At 45.1% G+C, this 13,832-nt stretch overlaps 1 protein-coding gene, 1 long non-coding RNA gene and 1 pseudogene across 2 annotated transcripts in view; all 3 read left to right on the forward strand.

The window, feature by feature from the left end:
* CTXND1 (cortexin domain containing 1) overlaps positions 1–13,832 on the forward strand; it is a 38,446-nt gene that overhangs the window by 17,397 nt on the left and 7,217 nt on the right. The gene's annotated exons all lie outside the window — the stretch shown is intronic.
* LOC136793853 (uncharacterized) overlaps positions 1–13,832 on the forward strand; it is a 49,060-nt gene that overhangs the window by 14,388 nt on the left and 20,840 nt on the right. The window lies entirely within an intron of this gene.
* On the forward strand, positions 12,110–13,466 carry LOC131752904 (histone acetyltransferase KAT7 pseudogene; annotated as a pseudogene).

The raw sequence follows: 13,832 nt of genomic DNA on the forward strand, positions 1-13,832 counted from the left end.
GTCAGTGTCCGCTACTGCTCACCAAGGTGGGTGCCTGTGAAGGACATTCAATCTGCTGTAGGAAGCACGGGTACTTTTTCTTTGCACGCCAAGGTTACTGGGTTTGTTTTGTTTTTCTTTGTCACATTATGGAAGGAGCTGGAATTCAAGAGTCAGGGGAAGCATGTAGGAAACTATGTATTTCACAAAACAAAAGTAATTTTTAAATAGAATCTTCTAGGCGCAGTCAATAAAACTCAGTAAACCATGATCCCAACAAATAAGCTATGAAGACTAGAGCAGTTAATAGACAAAAGAACAAAGATATGGGGCGGGGGCAGTGAACGTTGCTCATTTCTAAATGAAGAATTGCTTCCTTGTTTCCTTCTCTTCATTCTTTCGATCCCACTGAAATTACCAAAGAAATAAAATGGAGATACAGACGCCTGTAGCAGTGCAGGAAAAGGAGTCAGGGTGTCCTCGGCGGAGCAGAAGAGTATAACAATTTCTGGAAGATATGAATCAGATGGGAGCAGGTGACACTCACTGGTTGAATGCTCAACCCTTATGTCAAAGGTTGACCCCCGGAGGGATGTGGGACTATCTCCAGCAGCAGCAGAAGACCCAGGGCCGGAGTATCCGGCTCAGGCAGCCGGGGTGCTGGGGTGCTCAGCCCTGGAGCTCAGGAGAAACTGAAAAACTCCAATCTGAGAGCCGGGCTGGGGCCTCCTGCATGAAAGGCTTGCCATTTGCCCCAGGGTCTCGTGCATGGACGGCTTCCTAAATGAAGTAGAGAATTTGCTCTTGGAGACTGCTAACCCAAGCAGGAGGGCCAGGGGAGGGGTGGGGGGAGGGGGCCACCCCCCCACACCAATACTGAGGGTGAGGAGAACTCTTAGGAAAGAACAAGACCTCGCAGCAGCATCCGCAGGAGAAGGCAGGTTGAGCGATGGACATTAGAGAAAAACAAAAGAGTTTGTAAAGCTCTGCCCTGAACCCAGCAGGGAGGATCCAGACCAGGAAGGTGCCCTATTCCTTTTTTTTTTTTTTTTTTTTTTTTTTGCGGTACGCGGGCCTCTCACTGTTGTGGCCTCTCCCATTGCGGAGCACAGGCTCCGGATGCGCAGGCGCAGCGGCCGGGATCTTCCCGGACCGGGGCACGAACCCGTGTCCCCTGCGTCGGCAGATGGACTCTCAATCACTGCGCCACCAGGGAAGCTCCCTATTCCTTCTTAATTGTCTGCAATCGGGGATTTGCTTCTAGAGTGGATTTTGAGCTGCCCACCTTCCCCTGGAAGGAGGGAAGGGCTAATCTCTTCCTTCTGTTTGTGGCCCAAGTTCCCTGAAATAAAACTCACCTCCTGCTCCCCACTACAATCACTGTGCCCAGGGTGGACCCTACCTGTGGAGCCCTGCAGTTCTTAGAGCAGATGGCTGGGTGTGTGGAACCAAGGTAATTGCTGAAGGAACCACAGCAGCTTCCAATATAAATGGATCTACACCTCCTTTCATAGAAGTGAGCAGACAAAAATATGAGGACATTCAACATCCCAACAAGCTGAGCAAGACTCAAGATAAAGCTAGAATAAGAAAATGGGGTTTTGGTAAAAAGAAAGACAATGGAACAGGATAAAGAAGTCCAGAAATAGATGGTTCTGGTTATCGATTGCTGTGTAATTTACCACCCAAATCTTGACTTAAAACAATAGTAACCATTCATTTTGATCACAGATCTGGGAGTTGAAGTCGGCTCCGCTAGGCAGTTATGCTTCAGGATCTTTCAGGTGGTGGTGGTCAGACAATGGTTAGGGCTGGGGTCTTCTCCAAGTTCTTTCACTCCCGTGTGTTAGTTTCTGCTATATAACAAAGCTATACATATACATACATCCCCATATCTCCTCCCTCTTGCGTCTCCCTCCCACCCTCCCTATCCCACCCCTCTAAGTAGTCACAAAGCACCGAGCTGATCTCCCTGTGCTATGTAGCTGCTTCCCACTAGCTATCTATTTTACATTTGGTAATATATATAAGTCCATGCCACTCTCTCACTTCATCCCAGGTTACCCTTCCCCCTCCCCGTGTCCTCAAGTCCATTCTCTATGTCTGCGTCTTTATTCCTGTCCTTCCCCTGGGTTCTTCAGAACCTTTTTTTTTTTTTAGATTCCATATATATGTGTTAGCATGCGGTATTTGTTTTTCTCTCTCTGACTTACTTCACTCTGTATGACAGTCTCTAGGTCCATCCACCTCGATATAAATAACTCAATTTCGTTTCTTTTTATGGTGGAGTAATATTCCATTGTATATAGGTGCCATATCTTCTTTATCCATTCATCTGTCGATGGACACTTAGGTTGCTTCCATGTCCTGGCTATTGTAAATAGTGCTGCAATGAACACTGTGGTACATGACTCTTTTTGAATTGAGGTTTTCTCAGGGTATATGCCCAGTAGTGGGATTGCTGGGTTGTATGGTAGTTGTATTTTTAGTTTTTTGAGGAACCTGCATACTGTTCTCCATAGTGGCTGCATCAATTTACATTCCCACCGACAGTACAAGAGGATTCCCTTTTCTCCACGCCTTCTCCAGCATTTATTGTTTGTAGATTTTTTTGATGATGGCCATTCTGACTGGTGTGAGGTGATACCTCATTGTAGTTTTGATTTGCATTTCTCTAATGATTAGTGAACATCAGTAATTTTTAAATCCCATCAAAATGGAGAAACTTTGGAAAGTCTACCAAGAGTAAGCACAACTGAATAATATACTCAGAGAGAAATAAGCAAATAGCTACGGCCAAGAATGACCAAAAAAAGTAATGACAATACCATATACGATTTTATGTCACTAAAGTTGAATATTTACATAATATAGACAATTTCCTCCTCCAAAAAATTATGTTTCCCAAATTGCTATAAGAAGAGGTAGAAAATCTAAATACACTGGCATCCATTAAAAAATCAAGGTGTTGTTCATCATCCATTTCCAGAAAAGACCCCAGGCACAGGGTGAGTTTTTTTGTTTTGTTTTTAAATGAAAGCTTCTTTCTTTCTTTCTTTTTGGCTGTGTTGGGTCTTCGTTTCTGTGCGAGGGCTTTCTCTAGTTGCGGCGAGCAGGGGCCACTCTTCATCGCGGTGCGCGGGCCTGTCACTGTCTCGGACTCTTTTGTTGCGGAGCACGGGCTCCAGGTGCACAGGCTCAGTAGTTGTGGCTCACGGGCCTAGTTGCTCCGCGGCATGTGGGATCTTCCCAGACCAGGGCTCGAACCCGTGTCGCCTGCATTGGCAGGCAGATTCTCAACCACTGCGCCACCAGGGAAGCCCAAGGCTGAGTTTTAAAAACTACTAAGGAACAGATAATTCCTCTTCCTAAACTATTAGAGACACAGAATTATATAGAAATCTTCCTCTTGTTCTTAGAAATTAGCACAACCTTGATACAAAAACCTAACAGAATAGCACACCAAAAAATCAATAGATCCATTTTACTTAGTAATGGCTGTAATAACCCTAGATAAAACATTACTGTTTGAATCCAGCAGTGTTTTAAAAATAGTATACAGAGTAGAATTTATTCCAGGATATAAATTTGGCTCAACATTAAGATATTTTTTCATAGACAGTTAAAAACTCCACGTTCATCTCAAAAGATCCTAAAAATCATTCGAATACTAGAATCAATAAGAACAGCTAGCATTTATTAAGCATTTACTATGTGCTGAGAATTTCCCATGTTTTATTTAATCCTCATGACAATCCTATGAGGCCGGTGTCATTATCATCCCCTCTTTTCTATATAAGGGAACTAAAACTTAGAGAATTTAAGTACTTTGTCCAAGCTAGGAATAAAACTTCCTTAACTCGGTGGAAGTTATTTACCAGAAACTAATAGCCAACACCATAATCATTGAAATAGGATTCCAACCCCTTGCTTGGATCTCCACCATCCCTCATCTTTGGCAGTCTTATCTTAGTTTCCTAGATGTTTCTTTTTAGAGCTATGTTACTAGGCAGTCCACAGTAGGACAGAGGCCCTGCTTATAACCAGCACAGACGAAAAACGCAAGATGAATTTTTCCCCTCATGTCCTGGCACTAGAGCCTATCTTCTGCCATTGGAAGGAATTCAAGGAAATCAGAGATTTTTGTTGGAGATCATGGATAGTGTCAAGTCACTGCACTCCCCAGCAACCAGCATTCAAGAGTGCTGGTCCCATAAAGGGACCTTGATCACATCATTTGCCCTCTCTGAGCCTCAGTCTCAAAGTAATGGCATTGGATTGGAGGCTGTCCAAGGTCATCACTTCTGATTCTATATTGAAAGACTAATTATCCAAAACAAGGCTCAAGTTACTTTTGAAAATTGCAGCAAAGGAATTTGCTTCAGATTCTTGGCCCCCCTGCTGCTAGATAACACTTGTAAAATTTGTAAGAAGGAAATGTGAACATCTCAATTCATGGCTGGAAATGAATTATGTTCCTTAGAAAAGAAACATCTCTTCCCAGTTTGCAAAACTCTGGGCTCTTGTCAGTTTACCCTTCAAACCCAGGACAGCAATTTGTGGAGCTCTGCAGAGGGGATTTGCATTAATTTGGGGGAAATACTATCAACAGAAAGTGTTCCCTTTTGCCATATGTTTAACACGAGGAGAGACAGAAAACATATGCTCCATGCACTTTCATGGAGCCCCAGCCCTAGCAAACAGGAAGACAGTCTTCAAAGTTTTCTAACGCAAGATGAGATAAGGACAGACATTTTAAAATGTCATGTTGGTTCAGTGTAGCAGGATATTCAAAGAGATGGAAATTTAACATTTCTTTCTGGTAAATAAACTGCTGATGAGCAGACCTAGAGAGATGCCGGGGGAGGCGGGCATATTTGCATGAGGAGCCTGGGAGCCTCATGAATGGAAACTGATTGAGACTCTACCCCTTTGTCCCCGAGATTCAAATTCCAGAAATCTGCTTCAGTAGCTCACGATTTGCCTAAACAGTATCCAGAGGGAGCAAAGAGCAACGAAGTCTCTGAAATAAAACCATAGTGAGGATAAAAGCGTTAGGCTTGGAATTGGTGTCTCTTGAGAGAGGAATGGTTTGAATCCCTGAGGCTGTGGATCCTGGGCTCGGTCACAATCCAGCCATCCTGGAGGCTGCCTAGAGTCCCAGGAATGTGGCTCATACATGGGAGCGAACCTAAGGAGCTGTGACGTGGGGTCTCTTGACAGAGCACTCTGGAAGGCTGGAACAGCCCACGCCTGGAAGAACCACCTACGCTATAAAGTAAGCTTCCTAGTTGTGCACCAGCTTCCCGAGGTGATGTGGCATCCTTTGGCCTCAAGGGGGCACTCCACCTGGAAGGCATGAGCAAACTGCCCTTTGCTCATAAATAAGCACGTTGGGGACTTCTTAGTCCCAGGAAACGTATTCAAAGTTGGTGACTTTGGAGCTTGAGCTGTGCAGTAGAACTATTAACAAGAAATGTGTTCCTGTTGTTTTGTAATCCCAAAGTGGCAAAGAGGAGCACAGACGCATAAGAGGAGAGGAAGCCTAGTGGTGGCCACCAGGCTGTCCCCAGGTCTCGGAACAAGGAAGGGTGCCTCCTCAGTCCAGGGAAGCTCCAGGGAGGCCATGATGCTCTGGAGGACTTTAGGAAGCTTCATGGACTTGGCCTTGGTCTGGTTACTGGACCCCAGCCCAACTTGGGCTAAGCAGCGGCTCTTGACAAACCTCTCATGGAGATTGTTTAATTTTGTTTTCCAATACTGCATATTTTTAGTCCATTTTGACCATTTACATTCTAGAAAACATCCATATCATTGAAATTTTCAAACGTGTTGGTGGAGTTTTACACAGCACTGCCTCCTTATATTTTTAATCTCCTCAGTGTCTATGGTTATAGCCTCTTTCTCATTCCTAAAGGTGTATATTTGCCTTTTCTCCTTTTTTCTAGATTAACCTTGCCAGAAGTTTTCCCAGGTTCAAACTGTACAAAGACCTTTCTCTATGGTTTATTTTTAATTCTATTGGTGCTCTGTTTTGTGAATTGTTAATTTCTGCTTTTCATTTTACTAATTTCATCTTCCAGATTTCTTTGATGCTGTTTAACTGCCTCAGTTGATTTCTTCTTTCCCTTTAATTCTTTTTGTTTAACCAGGAAAGCTATGATTTTGGTCCTGAGTGTAGTAAACAGCTGTCACTCACCTCACGCCCTAACTTCTAATATGTAGTATTCTCATTAGAGTGATTTTCTAAATATTCTGCAATTGCAGCTTAATTTTCTCATTAACTCAATAATTTTTTTTTTTGTGTGTGTGTGCTAGGCGGGCCTCTCACTGCTGTGGCCTCTCCCGTTGCGGAGCACAGGCTCCGGACGCGCAGGCCCAGCGGCCATGGCTCACGGGCCCAGCTCCTCCGCGGCATGTGGGATCTTCCCGGACCGGGGCACGAACCCATGTCCCTTGCATCGGCAGGCGGGCTCTCAACCACTGAGCCACCAGGGAAGCCCCAATAATTATTTTTTAACGTTATCTAAATCAAACAGCTTGTTAGTTGGTTAGTTTGTTTAATCCTTTGTGGTCAGAAAATACAGCCTGTAAAATTTCTAGTTTTTAAAATGTGTGGGTGTTTTCGTTGTAAATTGACAGTAAATCAATTTTTTTTTTTTTTTTTTGCGGTACGCGGGCCTCTCACTGTTGTGGCCCCTCCCGTTGCGGAGCACAGGCTCTGGACGCGCAGGCTCAGCAGCCATGGCTCACGGGCCCAACCTCTCTGCGGCATGTGGGATCTTCCCTGACTGGGGCACGAACCCGTGTCCTCTGCATCGGCAGGCGGACTCTCAACCACTGCGCCACCAGGGAAGCCTTAAATCAATTTTTGTAAATGTTCCATGAACATTTGAAAATAATGTATATTCCCTACAGGCAATAAAATTGTCTCTTCAGCTTACCAATTATATTATTCAATTATTTTTTGCCATTCTCCTAGTTTTATCTTTAAATAGTCAAACACATATCTTAACCTACACTACTCTATCAATATTAAAATAGAACTGGCATTAAATTATTGAATTAATTAAAATTATTAAAATATTTACATTACCCAAATAATATTAAAAATGTATTATATTCTGATTTCCTTCCACTTTCCCTCCACTAATTTTTATTGAAATAATGTGGAATTTTAGATACAGATTATTTTTATAAAGTCTTTATGTTATGTAACTTTTATTTTTAAAATTCTTTTTTTAACATTTACATTGTTTTATACCTATATCTATTATAATGGCTTACACTATAGATTATTTTATTGGTTTTATTATTCTGCATGTTTTCCTCTCCCTTGAATCTTTCACTTTGATTTATTTATTGGTATGAATAAATTTATTCATTTATATCAATATTCATTTATTGAAAGGGGTACCTCTTCAAGCAAGTCCTTTTTGGCTGGAAGGATGGAGGACTTGTATGCATGAGATGGGTACTTCAGATCCATTAATATCTGAAAATGTCTCTGTGTTACTCTCACAGCTGAATAGCATTATTTTGTACAGAATTCTTTGTTTTTACTCTTCCCCTTCAGTTAGTGTTATAGAGGAGAACCTGATGCCAGTCTATTGACATTATTTTCTTAAGCTCTGTGAATAGCCTACTTTTCTCTCTCTCTTTATATCCTCATAGCTTTTTTTCTTCCCCACTATCTCTGAAAGTCAGAGGTCACCAAGAAAAATGTAGGTGTAAGTCTCTTTCCATTAAAAATCCATTATAGTCAATTAGTCCTTTTAAGCTACAGACGTAAGGCTTTCTTCAGCTGAAGCAACTTTTCTTCTCTTATAATTCGCTCTATTCTTTTCTCTCCTGAAATTCCTATTCCAAGTATAATTTAGCTTCTAGGTATGCCATGATTCTTACTGTTTGAGCAATCATTTTCAGTTCTGTTTTCCTTTACTTCTGAGATCTTTCCTGTTTCCTGTAAGTTTGAAAATGTCTGAGGCAAATGACAGGAGCAGGTCATGGACAGGATATGACATGCTCTTCCCAGAGGCCTGAGAAGTCACGGGCCAGGTGTGGAGGGTAGCTGTGTAGTCATCTTCTACCTTTCAGTGGAAAGCACAAGCAGGAGTCAGCACAGGGAGGATACCAGAAGGATGTTCTGAGCTGTCGGGAGGGGCAGAGAGACCTGCAGGCCACCCTGAGACCAAGAGAGTCTGGGTGACTCAACTCCACATCCCCGTATGCACACTGAACCCATGAACCAAGCAGGTGACTTGGGAACAGGGTGTGCGGACAAATAGAGGGGAGTCTGAAAGCAAGCTTATCAAAGGAGGTAAAAAAAAATCAGAGAGCAGGCTCTGAGTAGACCAAGAGGAATGGAAAGCTTTCCAAGTGCGTTTTGTCCCTGCGCTCATGGGAGAACGGGAAAGATCTGGGCCAGGAAAGGACCATTCTTGCATTTGATCCACATGCCAACCCCGTGAGATAGGCATAATTAGCCCTATTTTATAGGCAAGGAGATTGAGTCTTAACGGGGGCAACTTTTTCAAGATCCTCCACTAGTAAACAGTGAAGTCAGAATTCGAACCCACATCCATGTGTCCAGAGTCTGAGTTTTCCTGTGGTGTCACATTGCCTTATATAGCATTATATATATATATACACTATAACAATGTAGCATTATCTTATTTTTTAACCTGCTCCTCATAACCAGTAGAAAGCTAGTGCCCTTCCTGGCATTATTCAGCACATTGCCTTCCAGAAATGAAGATGATTTTTTTCAGGTGTTTTCTATTTGAGTGTGATTCTATAAGGAACAGAAGTTCACTAAGTTTACCACAAGTAATGGATCTTTTAGTGTAAGGACGAGAACAGCCTTGCCCCTGTTCTCTTCTCATTGCCTCTCATGGTCTCTACTGATGTGCTTGCTCTGGCTTCTCTTGTTGCTGTGACTGTCATGCCTGATGGATCAGCAGGCTGGGGAGGGCAAGATCTAGAGCTCCCACTACACCAGGTTCCATGCCTCAGTTCTTGATGCTACAGCCTCAGCAAGACCACTGATGAAACTCTCTGTATCTTTTTTTTTTTTTTTTTACTTTTATTTATTTTTGGCTGCGTTGGGTCTTCATTGCTGCGCGTGGGCTTTCTCTAGTTGCAGCGAGCGGGGACTACTGTTCATTGCAGTGTGCAAGCTTCTCATTGTGGTGGCTTCTCTTGTTGTGGAGCATGGGCTCTAGGCGCGCGGGCTTCAGTAGTTGTGGCATGTGGGCTCTAGAGCGCAGGCTCAGTAGTTGTGGTGCACAGGCTTAGTTGCTCCGCGGCATGTGGGATCTTCCCGGACCAGGGCTTGAACCCTTGTCCCCTGCATCAGCAGGTGGACTCTCAACCACTGCGCCACCAGGGAAGTCCTCTCCATGTCTTTGTGCAATTTCTTTCCCCTTATAAGAAGAGGAAGAGGGGGCAATGTCTCCCTCCCTCTTTCCGTGCTCCTATTGGGCTGGCCAAAAAGTTTGTTTGGGTTTTCCGTAAGATGTTACAGAAAAACCCGAATGAAATTTATGGCTAACCCAATACATTGAAGAAAGGCCATGTGAGGACACAGAGAGAAGGAGGGTTGTCTGCAAGCCAGGGAGAAAAGCTCTCACCAAAAACCAAACCTGCCAGATCTTGATCTGGGACTTCTCGCCTCCAGAATTGTGAGAAACTTAATTTCTGTTGTTTAAGCCACACGGTCGGGTCGGTGGTATTTTGTTATGGCAGCCCTAGCAGGTAAGACACACTTATGTACAGAAATAAATATGTCAGCCCAGAGAGTAAGGTCTTGAGCACCCCACTCCCAGCCCTGGAGCAGCACACACATTTGTATGCAAATCCTCTATTTGTGTACCCTTTGAACTGTGGCTGCCCTATTGCTTGTTTTTTTCCTAAACCCCTGACTGAGATACTTGTTTCCAGGGCCTATATTTGGACTGGTCACTTTGTCCTGTGACTTTCCCATGGCATCTGGCAGGACTCTTTTCCATTTGGATCTTCTACCCCCCAACCCTAAAGCCGCTCACTTCGACAGGTGTGCTGGGTCAGCCCGGAAGCCATTCCCCTTCAGGGTCATTCACTCTCCCAGATCAGAACCCCGGACTCAAGCAAGCTCCCCTGCAGCCACCCCAAGAGCGTGGCAGATGCTGAAGGATGGGTCAGCTCTGTTGGGGACCGCTGAGCTGGCCCCTGGGAAGGCCGGCTCCACAGCTCCCAGGGGACGGCAGCTGAGTTCACTGTTGCATCGCCCCTGGGTGTCAGCTCCTCCCTGGGAAATGGGGCTGGAAGGGACATGTGCCAGCCCAGTAATTAAGATTAATGAGCACACTCCATCTGGAGGGCGGCAAGATGAATCTGTTCTTTGCATACAAGCTCTTGGAATTCATTCCAGCTGGAAGCATCCAGAAAATGCTGATAATCTTCCTCTGGGGCATGTTTCCAGGTTATAGAGACCAATTCTCGCTCCATACAAGACACGGGACGGTCACGAGACAATTTCTCTGAGGTCTGACTTTTACAATTGGTGCAGGGTATCTGATATTAACTTAAGGCAGACCGTTGTCCAGGGATTTCAGAGTCTGTGTTTGAGAGGTCACACTGGGTGCAGCTGTGAAACACAAGAGCATGAAACTCCAGCATGTCCCTCCATCCCTGAGAGCCACCAAGGACCATGTGGCATCAGTGCATGTGGCCCAAAGCACAGGCCTGGCTGGGGTCAGAAATGTGAGTGTGCTCCAAGGTCAGCTATGCTGTCACTCTGAGATGCTGAGAAAACCCCTCCTCCTCCCTAGATTCCAGTCTCTTCGTTTCTGAAATGGAGAGAGGGGGACTAGATCCGTATTTTCAAAGTATGGTGCAAGGAACCCTAAAAGTCCCGTGGGTGCCCTGAGTGGAAAATGTACACCACACTGAAAATGGTGTCACCACTGGATAGGGTGAGAGGAAGTGGTCCTGCATGCTGTAGTACCTACAACAGAAGGATATATTTCTGGAAAAAGAAAAGCCAAAGCAAACATGATTAGGCAATACAAGTGTCCCTCAGTAGCTGTGGGGAGTCTGTTCCAGGATTCCACTGGATACCAAAATCCACAGATGCTCAAATCCGTTATATAAGATGGCATAGTATTTGCATGTAATCTATGCACGTCCTTCTGCATACTTTAAATCGTCTCTAGATTCCTCAGGATACCCAATACAACGTAAACACCATGCAAATAGTTGCAAATACAATGTCTATGTATTGAATACCTCCAGAAGAGAGGGATGTCTGAGGCCCTCATAACCGTAGTTGTCTGGAAATGAACTGGATTGCCTGGAGAGAGAAGTCGTTAAAAACTGCTCTTCGTGGTTTTCTTCTTGTACTTTTTGAATTTTGAACTGTGTATAAGTACTGTTTCATACAACGATGTTAAATTTAATCCTCAAAAAATTAAAAATGGAATTACCGTTGATCCAGCAATTCCACTTGTGCAAAAGAATTGCAACAGGAGAAGGCTCTAGACGCTGTGAAGCAGGAGGCACTTGGGATCGTCCGCAGGATTGGGACGCTACAGAGGCCGCCACGGAGCCCGCCGGAGCCACCGTTCCTACTGCCGCCGCCGCTGCCTGAATCGGAACGGGGGGGGGGGGGGGCGCAGCCTCCAGCAACGCCGCAAAGGAAGAGGAACGCAGGCAGTAGTTCAGATGGAACCGAAGATTCCGCTTTTTCTACACATCTCGAGCACACAGACAGTTCAGAGAGTGATGGCACATCCCGGCCATCTGCCCAAGTCACCCGCTCCTCAGCCCGGCTAAGCCAGAGTTCCCAAGATTCCAGTCCTGTTGGAAATTTGCAGTCTTTCAGCACCAAGGAGCCTGCTTACTCTACCAGGAGAGTGATGCATACTCAGCAACAGCCTACCCAGCGACTCCGAGAAAATGCCCGCTTTGGCAGACTCGTTCATCTGGCTCAGAAAGTGAGCAAGCGGTTGACTTTTCAGATTGAGAAACTAAAAATACGGCTGATCATGATGAGTCTCCACCTCGCACAACAGCTGGAAATACCCCTTCTTCTGAGTCTGATATAGACATCTCCAGCCCCAGCTCTCACGAGGAGAGCACTGCCAAGGACATGTCCCTGAAGGACTCGGGCAGCGATCTCTCTCATCGCCGCAAGCGCTGCCACTTCCATGAAAGCTACAATTTCAGTATGAACGGTCCTGCACCAGGCTGTAACTCCCCAGGACACCTTACAGGAAAACACGAGAGACATTTCTCTACATCAGGATGCCCTCTCTATCATAACCTCTCAGCTGATAAATGCAAGGTGAGAGCACAGAGCCAGGATAAGCAGAGAGAAGAAAGGATGCTGTCCCACAGGCAAGATGGCGACAACGGGCATGTAACCCGGCACCAACAGAGAGGCAGCTGCGATATAAGGAAAAGGTTGCTGAACTCGGGAAGAAAAGAAATTCTGGGCTGAGCAAAGAACAGAAAGAGAAATATATGGAACACAGGCAGACCTATGGGAACACTCGGGAACCTCTCTTGGAAAACCTGACTAGCGAGTGTGACTTGGATCTTTCCGAAAGAGCACAAGCCCGGGCTTCAGAGGGTCTGGAGAAGTTAAGGCTGCAAGGCCAAATCACAGAGGGGAGAAACATGATTAATACGATTGCTTTTGGTCGCTATGAGCTTGATACTTGGTACCATTCTCCCTATCCTGAGGAATATGCACGACTGGGATGTCTTTACATGTGTGAATTCTGTTTAAAATACGTGGAGAGCCAGACAATAGTCCGCTGACACATGGCTAATTGTGTGTGGAAACACACACCCGGAGATGAGATATAATGCAAAGGTTCAATCTCTGTGTTCGAAGTGGATGGCAAGAAAAACAAGATCTGCCAAAAACTGTGCCTGTCGGCCAAGGTTTTTCTGGACCACAAGACATTACATTATGACGTAGAACCCTTCCTGTTCTATGTTATGACAGAAGCAGACATCACTGGTTGTCACCTGATTGGATAGTTTTCCGAGGAAAAGAATTCATTCCTCCACCACGATGTATCCTGTATCCTTACCATGCCTCAGTACATGAGTCAGGGCTATGGCAAGATGCTCACTGATTTCAGTTATTTGCTTTCCGAAGTGGAAGAAAAAGTTGGCTCCCCAAAACGTCCACTCTCAGATCTGGGGCTCATAAGCTACAGCAGTTACTGGAAGAAGTGCTTCTTCGTTACCTGCATAATTTCCAAGGCAAAGAGATTTCTATCAAAGAAATTAGCCAGGACACAGCTGTGAATCCTGTGGACATTGTCAGCACTCTGCAAGCCCTTCAGGTGCTCAAATATTGGAAAGGAAAACACCTAGTTTTGAAGAGACAGGACATGATTGATGAGTGGATAGCCAAAGAGGCCAAAAGATCCAACTCCAATAAAACCATGGAGCCACGCTGTTTAAAAGGGAACCCTCCAAAGGGCACTTAAAGTGACCGGTTACTCCGAGCCAGCAAACCCCAGCAGCAGGAATCCGTACTCTAGGGATCTGTCTGTCATTTCTGTTGCTCTTGTGATTGTCAAGTGTAGTATCCTTTGGGAAGGCCATCCCGCTCAGGACTGTCCTGGCTCTGACCTTCGTGTACACTGCAGATGCTGGTTCTGAGGAGCTGTTGTTCGGCCTCAGTGAGGTTGCCTGGATGGGATCTCTATCAGACTTGAGTGCAGATCCCTCGTAGCACTGACCCAAGGTGTTCTGTTTTGGTACTGTACCTGTCCAGTCACTGGTTCTCTCCTCTGGCCGCATGAGGTCGTGTCGTGTCTTCTAAACTTTGTAATAGTGCTTCTTGCCACCCG

The sequence above is a fragment of the Kogia breviceps genome, chromosome 3 (assembly GCF_026419965.1).
Source record: "Kogia breviceps isolate mKogBre1 chromosome 3, mKogBre1 haplotype 1, whole genome shotgun sequence".
In the NCBI taxonomy this organism is placed as follows: Eukaryota; Metazoa; Chordata; class Mammalia; order Artiodactyla; family Physeteridae; genus Kogia; species Kogia breviceps.